The sequence below is a fragment of the Anopheles moucheti genome, chromosome 3, assembly GCF_943734755.1.
Source record: "Anopheles moucheti chromosome 3, idAnoMoucSN_F20_07, whole genome shotgun sequence".
NCBI classification, from domain to species: Eukaryota; Metazoa; Arthropoda; class Insecta; order Diptera; family Culicidae; genus Anopheles; species Anopheles moucheti.
Genome location: NC_069141.1, coordinates 41,646,426 through 41,658,487, shown reverse-complemented (window position 1 = coordinate 41,658,487; position 12,062 = coordinate 41,646,426). Strand labels below are relative to the sequence as shown.

General features: G+C 45.7%; 1 protein-coding gene across 1 annotated transcript in view; it reads right to left on the bottom strand.

The window, feature by feature from the left end:
- LOC128302695 (uncharacterized) overlaps nucleotides 1-12,062 on the bottom strand; it is a 149,033-nt gene that overhangs the window by 123,333 nt on the left and 13,638 nt on the right. The gene's annotated exons all lie outside the window — the stretch shown is intronic.

Here is a 12,062-nt window from a genome sequence, read left to right as displayed (position 1 = left end):
AGCTTGGATTGCTACTAGCTGCCACGATCAAAGGCAATGTATTTATATTCAGACATGTTTTTTTTTGTTGTTTTCTTCGAGTCTGGGACTTGGGTTTGTTGGACCTTGGCGGTGAAAAGCACACGAAATTTATTCATATCGCATCATCGGTTGCTGATGTGAATACAAATGCACCTACACCAAAAGTACACCAGAATTTTTAAGGTTCTTTTCGTTTGCTGTCCAGCTCAAGTGGCAAACACTTTAACGCTGAGTTATTTTTAGAGCTCTTCAGCAGGCAATCGAATAATTCGGAAGTCGCGGTGATTCATTCATGCGCCAAGCGCCAAGCGATGGGGTTCCGTAGTTTTCGGCCTGCCTCTTCACGTAAGCGTCGGTGAGTGTGGAACGGTGTTCGGTTTTGTACAAATTTTGGTCTACACATTACCGATCCGCTGACCGTTGGCGGGTGGCAATGTACATCCAACCTTACTCTTCTATACCATTTTAAAGCACCGAATCGTTAAACGGCAACCCCACTAGTACGAAGGGCGCGAATAATTATTACCAACGTTTCGTGATGTCTTCACATAACGGCATAACGGCACAACCGCCATCGCAGTCGTGAATGCTGCTCGTGAAGGTGCTTAAACACGGTACAACCCCAAACCTGGAGTCGACGGTGTTTGTGCACGGCCGGTCTCGTCATTAAGCCGATAGTGGCCCATCGGCGGGTACAAGAGCGCAGAGAAAGACCAACAAAAAAAACACACACTTCTCTTGTCGACAAAACCAAGCCGACGGGAGTGTGTAGTGGGAAAATATGAGATGCGTCTTCATTTTTCTGCGTTGTACTTAGAAAACAATGGAACATAATTTTGCATACTTAAATACCACCACCATTATACACACACACAGAGCAAGAGAGAGAGAGAGAGAGCGAGAGACGCTTGAATTTGCTTCAGCTGCGGCATAATCTCGCTGGTTTTGTTTCATGCAGCATAGAAAAATCATCAAACCCATCAAAGACCACTACCCAGAGCCGCGAACCTGCGAGATCGCAACTATTTTACTTCTCCCACACACCACCCACTACAATTTCTGCCCCACCCCCGGGGAGGTGAAAAAGCACACCAAAAAACAAAGCACAGCAAAGCAACAACAAAAAAATGCTGTAACATTCCCGATGAATTTGCGCAGTGGGAGAGAACATCGCCCAGGCAGAACTCCAGGCAGGCCCTGTTGCCCGGTTATTGTGGTTCCGATTTTTGCCATGTTCTTTATCCTCCGCCCACCACCCAGTTCCATTTTTTATCATTCCTTGTTTTCCACTCTTTTTTGTTGTTGTTGTTGTTGTTGCTTCCTTCTTGATATATCGGTGATTTTTCACAATACAAAAATTCATGAGAAACCACCAGCTGCAACCGACCTGGACTGGGCTGGAGGTCACTTTTATGATCAACTATATATGCTTGCCATTTCTTCTGTACCTGTTTCGCCTTTTTCCTTCTTTCCACTTATCTCAGACATCCTTGTGTGTTGGGTGCGGTGATGCAAAGATGTGGTGCGGGGATTGGGATGTTCTTACAATTTGACTTAACCCCTGCACCGTGCGCATCTTCCACTGAGGTGAATATCATTACGCTGAGCCGGAGTGCGGGTCGGATTGGATGGTTTTTTGTTGATGTTGCGCTAAAAGAATTTCAACAAGATGCATTCAATGGGATTTCGTTTCAGCAGAAGACGCATTTATGCAGCAAAAGCCATTTGCTGGCATAAATAATCAAGCACGGACGGGCGAACCGAGTCGTGGCGGCAACAGCTCCATTTATCTGGAAGATATTGTGACCAACGAGCGCGGTCCCGTCCGTCCGACGCAATGTAGCTTAGGCGCAGATGTTCTCCCAACAGGTAATGACCAAACAGACAAACGGAGAAAGTTGATTCGCTCGGGTAGAAGACTTCTGTCATCATTATCCTCGGCTGCGTTACCGCGCCTGAAGCTACTCGGCAGCATCTCACGCGCACTCGCACACACACGGTCGTATCGAGTGTCGGACGTTACGTAAGCACATTATTTAGCTATTTTCCGCTCAATATCCAATCCCGGTGCGTGGTCAGGCGATGGGTGTCCGGGTGGTGGTCCGCAAAAACCGCACGCCAGCCTCACAATGGTATGCCGCAAGTGGCCGCAGAAGAGTTTTTCAAGTTCATCGAAACCGAGAAATGATCCAACGCGAAGCCGATATCATCCGCGGAACAAGCGGAAGGATGGAAATGCGTTTGCTGAAGTGAGAAGCAATTTAAATTCTGCTTTCAGCTTCGATTCTTCCGAGACGCTTCCATTACAAACAGTGCCATTGCGCGCGGCTGGTGGAAAAACACTTCACCAGTGCTCGCCCGTCACAGCCGAACGAACGAATCGCATCGCGGTAGTAAAAGCCGGGATCGACAATCGGCTGGAGCGGAAGGGGGAGGATGGGAGATGATAGTTTCCTGTTACGGGCCAACTCAGGTGAAAAGAAAACCCGCTCAAGTAGCACACCGGTGCGGCTGCGCTACCAGACTCCCTCCTCATTCTTGGGCGTAAAGAACGAAAAGAGTGAAACCTTCGTCACCATTTGCTGGTGATGAGAGGTTGACGATGTTGAGCAACAGGAGGCATTTCAACGGCGGGAGTAGACAGCCCTTTGCAAGGGTTCGTCGCCTTTCCAGTGTACTTCTTGCGTGAGGAGTTACTAGCATTTCTCCCTTTCGCTGTACAGCTTGAATGAGATTAATCAGTTCTTGCGGTGAAGTACAGTTCGATGCCACATTCTGAAACGTGGTACTTTAGCAGCAGAAGGTTAGACGTCTTGTTCACTTTCGTGGAAGCAAAGTGGCGGAGAGCAAAGTGAAAACATAGCAGTTTACTCAATAAAAGCTAATTTCGGAACCAACATTATGATTATGTTGAAGTTGCTAAACTCGTTTAGTTATTATGAAATTATCTATCAATAAGAACAGTATGTATTAAATGATTAGGACTTCTCAGAAGAAGACTTCGGAAGTTTGACCTGAGACGAATAACAGAGTAGCCAACACAATTGAGCCATGAAGATGTCGGCCGGATGAATAAGTAAGACCATCATAAAGTTCATCTTATACCTTCAACCGTCTATTCTGAGCCTCGCTGTTCTAGACATAAAATACATTCTTGGCGGTTGACTGAAAGAGCTATTGCAAGTGCTCGAATCTAATCGACTTGTCAAGCAAAAGATGGTTTACGTAGCTGTGGTAGCGACTGGTTTCGCCTATTGCTATCCCCTCCGAAGAAGTCTTTTCGAGGGCAAGGTTAACTTTTCCTTGGATTGTGATGGAAGCTGCGACTTCCTTTTGTGGCGTTAAAGTGCTTAGACATTATACGGTACTTCATGACAATGTTGATTCTCACGAACTCGGCATATTCACAGACGTGCCGAAGCGACTGTTTAAGTTGCTCACACAATACCGTCTGATGGATTGATGTTACTATTGGAGATTGATCACCAATGGGATCGGCAGACGGTAGTGGAAATGAATTTCCTCAGATGAATATGATGAAGGAAAAATGATGATTAATGTGACTGTTTGCATGCATTTAATACATGTCTCATAGAAAGAAAAAAAACTAAGAAGCAAGGTCATCGTGCTTTCATAATTCCCAAAATAGTTCCAACTGTGCAAATTTTATTCGCCTTGCATGAAATCGTGACATAAGCAAAATATGATGGCCCTAATTATAATAATTGTTGGCGATTGACCAAATTCTTAGTGCTTGCGTTGGGATTTAGTTTTTTGTTCGTATTTCGATTTCGTAGGAAAGTAAGTTTAAAAATCAATCATTGTGTTTTTGCATCACGCTTGTAATGGCCTTGTCACCTAAAAGGTAAAAAAGTGTTAAATGTTTAGTGCTCTTATCCTTGGATTACAACACGCAGCAGCACCATTGCGATGCAATTCATTTCAAGGCACAATCAATTCATTACACACACCGATTGGTGAAATCTTGCAAAAATATCGCCAAACAATCAAACCGGATTCCAGCCATGACACCAAAGAAGGACTTATTTATTGCCGGCCTCCATCATAACGTGTCCGTCTCCCGCCCGAAGAGATACAATAAACGATCGGACATCTGCCGTAAGTAACAGTAGTTTCCAACCATTAAGGTGAAAGTTGACATTTGTGACGTAAACCTTTGACCAGCCGAACGTAAGCAAAATGGGGAAAAACTGCACAACAGAAGGTGCGTAGTACGAGGAGATATGTTATGGAGAGAAATTTAATACCAAAGAGGCGCCGCCATCTGGTTGGTTGGTTTGATTGTTTTGGTTGAGACGAAAACAGTAAAGAAGTCGTTACAGTAGGCGTTTTATAGTGAATTTCTGTCATAGTTGCCTAGGGGCAACGCGGTATGACTTCATTCCACAGTTATGCGCGCCGTAGCGAACGAAGGTTACAAGTCGAACGAAGCACAGCGCGTGTGACTGATGGTTTGTGACATTTGGAAAAGCAACAAATAAAGCAGCCGCTTCTCAGACACGCGTTCATGCATGCACAAAACCCTACTACACCCTTGGTAATGCTCCAAGGTCAGGTCGGAAGTGGAAGTCACCGACTGTGGGTCGGCTGCTGGAAGACTATTGAGTCCGCCAGGAGTGGAGGGAATACATATCGCTAGTGCACTAAGTAGTCTTGACTGCTGAACGCGCCAGCATCCAATAGAAATGGGCGTTGCTTGAGACACTGTGTTCCGGTACGCACCAACGCATAGAGCACTGGAGTTTCGCTCACAAAACAATGGACCATAAGACGGACGGTTCGTGCGTTGGACCCACGGATACACCAGCTCTTCCCGTGCTGGAGGTCAAACACGCCGGTTCACTAGGTCCACGGAAGAGAAGGCTGGTAATCATCAATTTTAATGAACGCAACAATTGGTTCAACGCTTTTGTCCTAACAGTCCCGACCTTGCCTTGGTTCATCGCTTCCAGAACCTTCGGCGCGGCCTTGATTGCAAAATGGTATTTTATGTAAAACGTCAACCGACCAAGGTAGAACTGATTAAATATCTAAAAAAATCCCAAACATGGCACATCTTTTTGGGTAAACAAAAAAAACAAGTTAACATCACGTTTATGAAAGATTTTACTATCGGAAGCATCTTTCTCGGTCTGGACCAATAGCAGGACGTTACTGTGCGCGATTAACGAGCAAAAAATGGTCCAACTACTGCTACTTCACGCATAATCGTCAATGATGAGTAATGGGCTGGCGGGCAAAGTGGTTGGAATCACAACGACAAAAATTTTCAAATCATTAAGTGATGCCGCACATCCGTCATTAATGAATCGCGAGCGTATTTTGAATCGTTTCCTGTACCAACATTGCGTGCGTTGTACTTAAGACACTAGCGTGATGACCGTCGAAATTACATCCTACATCTTCTGGAATATGGGAGCCACGTTTCTGCGTCCATCGGTATTCATCCGGTAAGTTTTAAAATCTTCAAGTACATATTCATTGAAATGTGGTGCGAACAACAACGACACAAAAAAACTACCATTCCTTGGTAATGGCACCTCCGCACAGATCCTTCGAACGACGAATGTAAACTGTATGTTCGATTTTCCTCTATAATTAAGGTCAATCAGGCAAAACAGAATACACAAATTACGTAAAATCTAGTGCAGAATCCCATTCCGGCCAGGAAGGTTAGTGCCCAAGTGGAGGCACGCCCCAAACAACTCGTACAAATCGGTCACTTTCAGTTGGTTCTCGAACTCCGCTCCCTTTATTTAGCGCTTCAAACTAGCAGCCGTCAGCTAACGATATCCGTAATTAACGTACTCTCTTATTGCTGCCACGAGTCACATTCTTGCGAGTTTCCCGCACACTTCTGGTTGGTATGCTCCCGAGCTATCACGTATTGCTTCTTAAGTTTTTGAAGCAGAAAGACTCGACGAGAATAAAAGATAACGATAAATAATGGAACATTTCTATGGTGAAATTCACTTCACCAGCCATTCGTCTCCGAGCGGATTGTTTTAATCTCATCCCAGTTTCATAAATAGGTGTGTGTGCGTTTGCATTGCGCTTGAGCTTGCCACTTTCTCCATGGATCGTGCGATGATTTCGCTTCGTTTCTATTTGAACTCTCACTTTTTACCAATGGCGGATGGCGGTGGAAGGAATATTCCTGCATACGTTTGTCTTTCGCATGCGAGGCTTCGACACGGACTGAATCATCTTGTGGAAAGAGGAAAAAATCAAACAACAATCACGCAAACAAGCAAGGCCGATTTGGTGGTGACTGCCACCGGTACCATCCACCAACGCCACCAACTGCGTAAGCACTACCCCCAATCATATCTTCCACCCCAATGGACATCGCTTGTCAGATGGACTGACGATTGATTCCAGCCATTGAACGATGCTGCCTGAGGATGGGAGCGATGGGCACATTTTTCTCATTCGCCTTTTAACCATTTCCATTGTTTTGCTTCGCGCCTTGTAGAGCGTGTCTGCTGCCGAAGCTGTTGATCGCTGTCGATCATCCGTCGCATTGGTTTGCTCGTACCTGTCTGCGAGGCAAAATCATTTGAACAATGTCCGAACCGGCGCAAAAGCAAAGGTCGAAGAAATATTTCAGAATCTTTATTTGCCAGCTTCGCTCTCTTCGCAGACGCTATTGGAATGGGGACCACTGAGGCTTTTTCAGCGGTAGAAGTGGTAATTTGTAACTTCCCAAGTTCGATAATTAGTACCTTGAATCCGAGCGTAGCACGGAGTAAAACTAAATCAGTGAACGCATGTGCAATTAGTCCGCGCGTAGTTTGTAGCCTGTCAAACTCCGTGAGGATCCGGCAATGCGCATGTAGCGAGCGAGCTGATACGCGCATCGTGTGTACGGGTGCATTCCGCTGCTTCAGCTGTCGATCTCGGCGACGACGCTGGCGTTCCGTACGGACCACTCTTTAAGACAACTATTAAAAGCGATCAAACAAAAACTCCAACCACCAAACAGATGTTCGACAACACCTTCCACCGCTGCCCGCGCCGATGCAGCTAATCAGTGCTGGAAAAACATGCTTTTCCGCTAAATCTGCACTCCGAACGCAGCGCTCTATCCAGCTCAACGCACCGATGCTTCCGATGTCTCGGTTATGCTGCAATTCTTGCCAACCCTTCCCTGCACGAGATGCACCGGCGCGCGCGCGCGTGTGTGTATTCTCACCTGCCCTTGATCTCGATTACATGCGCGCGATCACCGGGCAAGCCAAGTGGCTTAAGAATCTTCATGCAATCATGTACACACCACCCTTTCATACTCCACTCCACCTGTTTTGCTCTTTCACTCTCTCCGTTTTTTATCTCCTTTTTTCTCTCGTCACATACTAGGATGATCTATTTTTAATGAACTAATGCACTCTAGCAGGGTTTATCGTCTGAGACATTTGCAGTGCTGCCATTCTATTGGCGGCTTGGTCAGTGTTTATGCAGTTTTTTTCTTCACCTAGCTATTTCTTCTTTCCGCGCTGCTCGATTCGTGGAACGTGGTTGACGTGAAGCGCAAAATGTTTATGCAATCATTACGACTCCGCCTGCGCTGAGCTTCAACAACGTTATATTCCTTTGGATAAGTATCTGCCGCTTCATCTTCTTCCTGCGCAGATGTATTGACTGAAGAACTTCTGTTCCGATTCTCCTGATGGACACCAGTTGTTGCGTACACAACACGAAAAGATCATTGATCTATTTCTTCGATTGCTCCACAATCGCGGCAGCTGGCGGTTCACTCCCTCTCGGATCGAACCAGCAATAAACCAGAATGGCATTTTGCACGTATCGGGTGAACTCATTAGGCAGAGATTATTGCACTGAAACTAGAAACCTTCCTCGGGAAAACCGCAAATGATGGCCGAAAGCTCGTCGGGGGTTTGATGATTTATGGCTTTCATTGGCGTATGCATCTTCAGCACTGCGCTTCTTGCTGTGGGTTTTCACACTAATAGCTGGTGCGAACCAAAGTGACCGTTTTCAAGCGTGAGTGTAATTGCTCTACTACACCCCGTGAGGTAACATTTTCTAACGAGCACTAAGTTCTTAATGTTCGCTTATCACTAAAGCGCCCTTCTGCAGCTAATTGGGATTCATAACGAGAACTCTTGTACATTATCCACCGGTGCATATGTTCTAACTCATTAGCAACTGAAGGATGATTTGATGGATAGTAGATATCCTATTGCGATTCATAAACACCTCACGGATACTACTTCTTGCCAGCTTAAATCATTGGAACGTAAACATATACTGATTGCAGTAAATTCATAACATATTAGATGGCTAGATTTGGACTCTTTCCTTTCGAGAAACTCCTTTCAAGGAGCTGTCTATTTGAGCAGAAGACACTTGTGATGACTACTGGAACCGTACGCAACATTCTTTTTTCCATTGAAAGTTACCACATGGACTTCTAGCGAAGTTGTTGGCCTCAAGAAACTACGCAATCGAGTGAAATTTCACAACGTTGAAAAATATTCTTTCCCACTAAGCTTCTGTCTCGCTTTTCCGAAAACATCCCATTCCCACAGCCGAATAGCACGGGAGGTTGAAAACATTATCGGTCGGTGGTAACCGCCCGGTACCCATTTGATTCGAACGGTTTCCGTTCGAAAACGTCAAGGTTTGGATACATAATTCTTCCATATTGGGCACTGTAGTGGCCCGCGGACCACATATGGAGAATGGCAGCATACGCAGCATTCGCGTGGCGGGCGCACTCTGCACAGCGAGACGGAAAGAGATGATGGCCGCAGCATCGAACCGATCGTCCGGGGCTACGGGGCACAGGTAGGTAAAAAGGAATGGAAATGACTCGTGTGTTGGGGAACAGACGGGCAAAAAAAAAGGAGGCCGTCAAGAAATTGAGGTAAAACCGTGGTTGAACAACTGCGAAGAAACTTCGTTATTCAACACACTTCTTGGGCTGTCCGATTTCCACCTCTACCGGTTGCTGCACCATAATTGTATGGGTGAACTATGGCTATGGATCCGCGAACAAGCCGAAAGGGGTATGACGCCAGCAGCCAGAACCACACCAAAGCACCACAGTCGTCGTTCAAACAGTAACAGCGACCGCTGCTCGTTAGAGGCGAGATTGTCAAAATATCTACCTCCAATCGATGGTGACGGTATTGATGGACAGAGAAATACGGGAGAGGTGAAGTACTATCACTAGCTCTGAAATCAGGCGGCGCAATTCGATCACAATCTAGCGTTCAATCATGCGTTCATCGACGACCTCAATAGAGCAGCTGATTCAGCCCAAGGGAATGGAATCTCTTTCTCGGACAACGCGCATCCCCAAGCCAGTGCTTTCAAGCCGATGTGTTCGTGATCGATCACGAATCTTTGTGTGCGATGGTGTCGATCATCGTTTTAATTGAATTCATTGTGAGAGATCATCTTGCGTGATCTTGCTCATTTCATCGCATCTGTTGATCAAGTGCTATCTCTTTTAACCCGTTTTCCTTCCTCTCATTCTTTCCCCGGTCCGTTGGGCGGATTGGTTGGTTTTCCTGGATTCTTTCTTCCCGCTTCTTCTTCATTCTCGTTTGGATAGTTATCGCACATGAACTTCTCACTTTCTGATCGATGAAATAGGGGTGAATGGCTTCTGATGAATGTACCGTGCGGTCCAACCCTGTCTACCTTTGTCTTACCACCCATCTTGACGATGGCAGAATCTACAGAACCAAGATTTGTTTAACCCGGTGTAAGTACAACTGGTCTTACCTGTAAAGAGAGATGAAGAGGGAGAGAGAGAGGCAGTGTGAGCAAAAGAATGAACGAGAGGTATAGGGGTAAGTAAAGAAAATCAATGTTAAAATGTGAAATACTACTGCCTTGTAACAGAGCGACAGATGACGGCATCACAATGGCTCGAAAAGGCGCGATTTAACCTCGTTCGTCTGTTATGAATTACTCAAACCTCGTCAACCTTTGCGTGGCGTAGGTGTAGTCACAAAGCTCGGGCGCAACTCGGGTGACAGTAACGGCCCGCAATCCTTCCCCACACACGGTGCGGCCCGGGGGACATATAATCGAAAAATAAAGAAATCACGCCTTTCCAAAACGAACAGCTCGAGACATCTAGGGAAACTTGCTTTGCACGTCGGCGGAGCAAGTCTCGCTCATAACACTCGTATCCAATCGACCTTCCCTTCGCCGTCTCTCTCCACACTTGGGGCACCTTAGCATTACGCGCGTCTCATTTGGTCGGTTCGAACCTGCGCCGTAACGGACCCGGACGCACAGATGGTGGAATCCAGTTTCCCACCAGTGCGCTAGGTGTGGGTTATAGTTACCAACTTGGATCGCCGTGCAAAAGCGAGGCGTTACTCTCATTTACATATAATAATCTGCACAGACGCAGAGGGGTTCGAAGCAGCTTTCACGAACGGAGTCGATCAAGCAGTAAGCGAACGGTTAGATTTGTAATGAAGTTTACATTTACCTAGGCCACTTTCTTTCTTGAGGTGAATGAAAATTTTACAATCCATTTGATTAGAAGGAAGCGTTTGTTTAGAGAAGTTTTAAACTACCACAACGACTTCAAGTTACACAGAAATTTGGTAATTTAAAAGGGGTTCGTCGCTTAAGTCTTTTGTTTTAGATGGGGGAGACCGTAAAGCATCTCCACAGAAACAAAAGGTAACTTTTTTTTTGACGAAATCGTTCCGAACTCTAAACAGTTCGTTACGTTGTTGATTAGCGATCTACACAAGTACCGCAGTGGTTACCGCAACCAATAAGCTCGTGTAACTAAATTGATGACAGGATTTAAGAAGTAAAAAAGCGTCCAAATCATTCCCAGTTGTAGTCATTAGGAAATGGCACAATGATCCATTGTATGCTTACGAGCTTCCCAGAGAAATCGCCAAACCATCTTCTTCCAAAACAGCATGACCTCGCTGTTGATGGCTCGTCACGTCGTCTAAGCTGTCGACCGAGTCTTTCACGGTGGGGTCGAACTGGCCTAAAGTTTTTAGGATAAATACCATCATCGTTATCTAATTAATTTGGAACCATCTCCTCAGCAGGAATGCACGTCTAGCTGCCACTTCTTTTGCAGTACTGTGACAGGGAAAATTTAGACAAAAATTTATACACACACACGCACACGCACACAGCTCCATCTCTATTAAAAATAGAACCACTGGGCAGTGCAGCTTCTATCTGGAAGCATATAAACAAGCGATAGGCCACTATTTAAATCGTTACGAGCTAGGTTTATGGGCGGCTGGATCGTCGGGAGTTAAGAATTTTCTTACCCTCCTTTCAACGGACAGCTTCCAGCGCATCATTTCATCCACGCGCGCTGCATGGGGGAAGCTATAAAATTTTAATTTTACGACACAACTCCTTGCTGAGAGTAAGCCATTCTAGTTCAACCTTTCACGGTGCGGTATTGAGAACGGAATTTTAAAGCAAGGAATGATGTGCTTCTTCCTACTAGCCTAGCGGGAGAGTTTGTTGTAAATAGTAATGTTTCCCATGTTTTGAAAACTGTTCTGCCCCAAGATTAATTTATATTAATGTGCTTCTTCCAGAAAAAAGGAAAAACCAGTAGGGCTAATCAGATGGGAGTGAGCTTCTCTTTGCCTTTCCTCGTTGTGTGATAATTGGAATGCCCTTTTTCTAATCAACGTATTGATGTTTCCAATCCGATCGGTTTTGCTTCGGCGTGAATGCTACCGAACCCCTTCACAAAAGGGCACAAAGGTCATGAATGGCGAGCTGCACCATCCATCCCCGCCTCGTATCGGACGAACGGTAAAATCTGTCCGCTATTATGTTGTTGGTTGCCCCGTGGACGAAAGCCCTTCCCACCCGATGCTTGACCGTGGCGATCAATGCTCACGAAGTGTGTTGCTATACACTTGACTGAACGAACGGCAAGCAGACCAGGCCGCCGGAGAATGAAGCTAGAGAAGAAAAAAAACAACGTTTTGATCATGTACTTAGGCTTTTCTAAAAATGTTCCGCACACGGCGCAA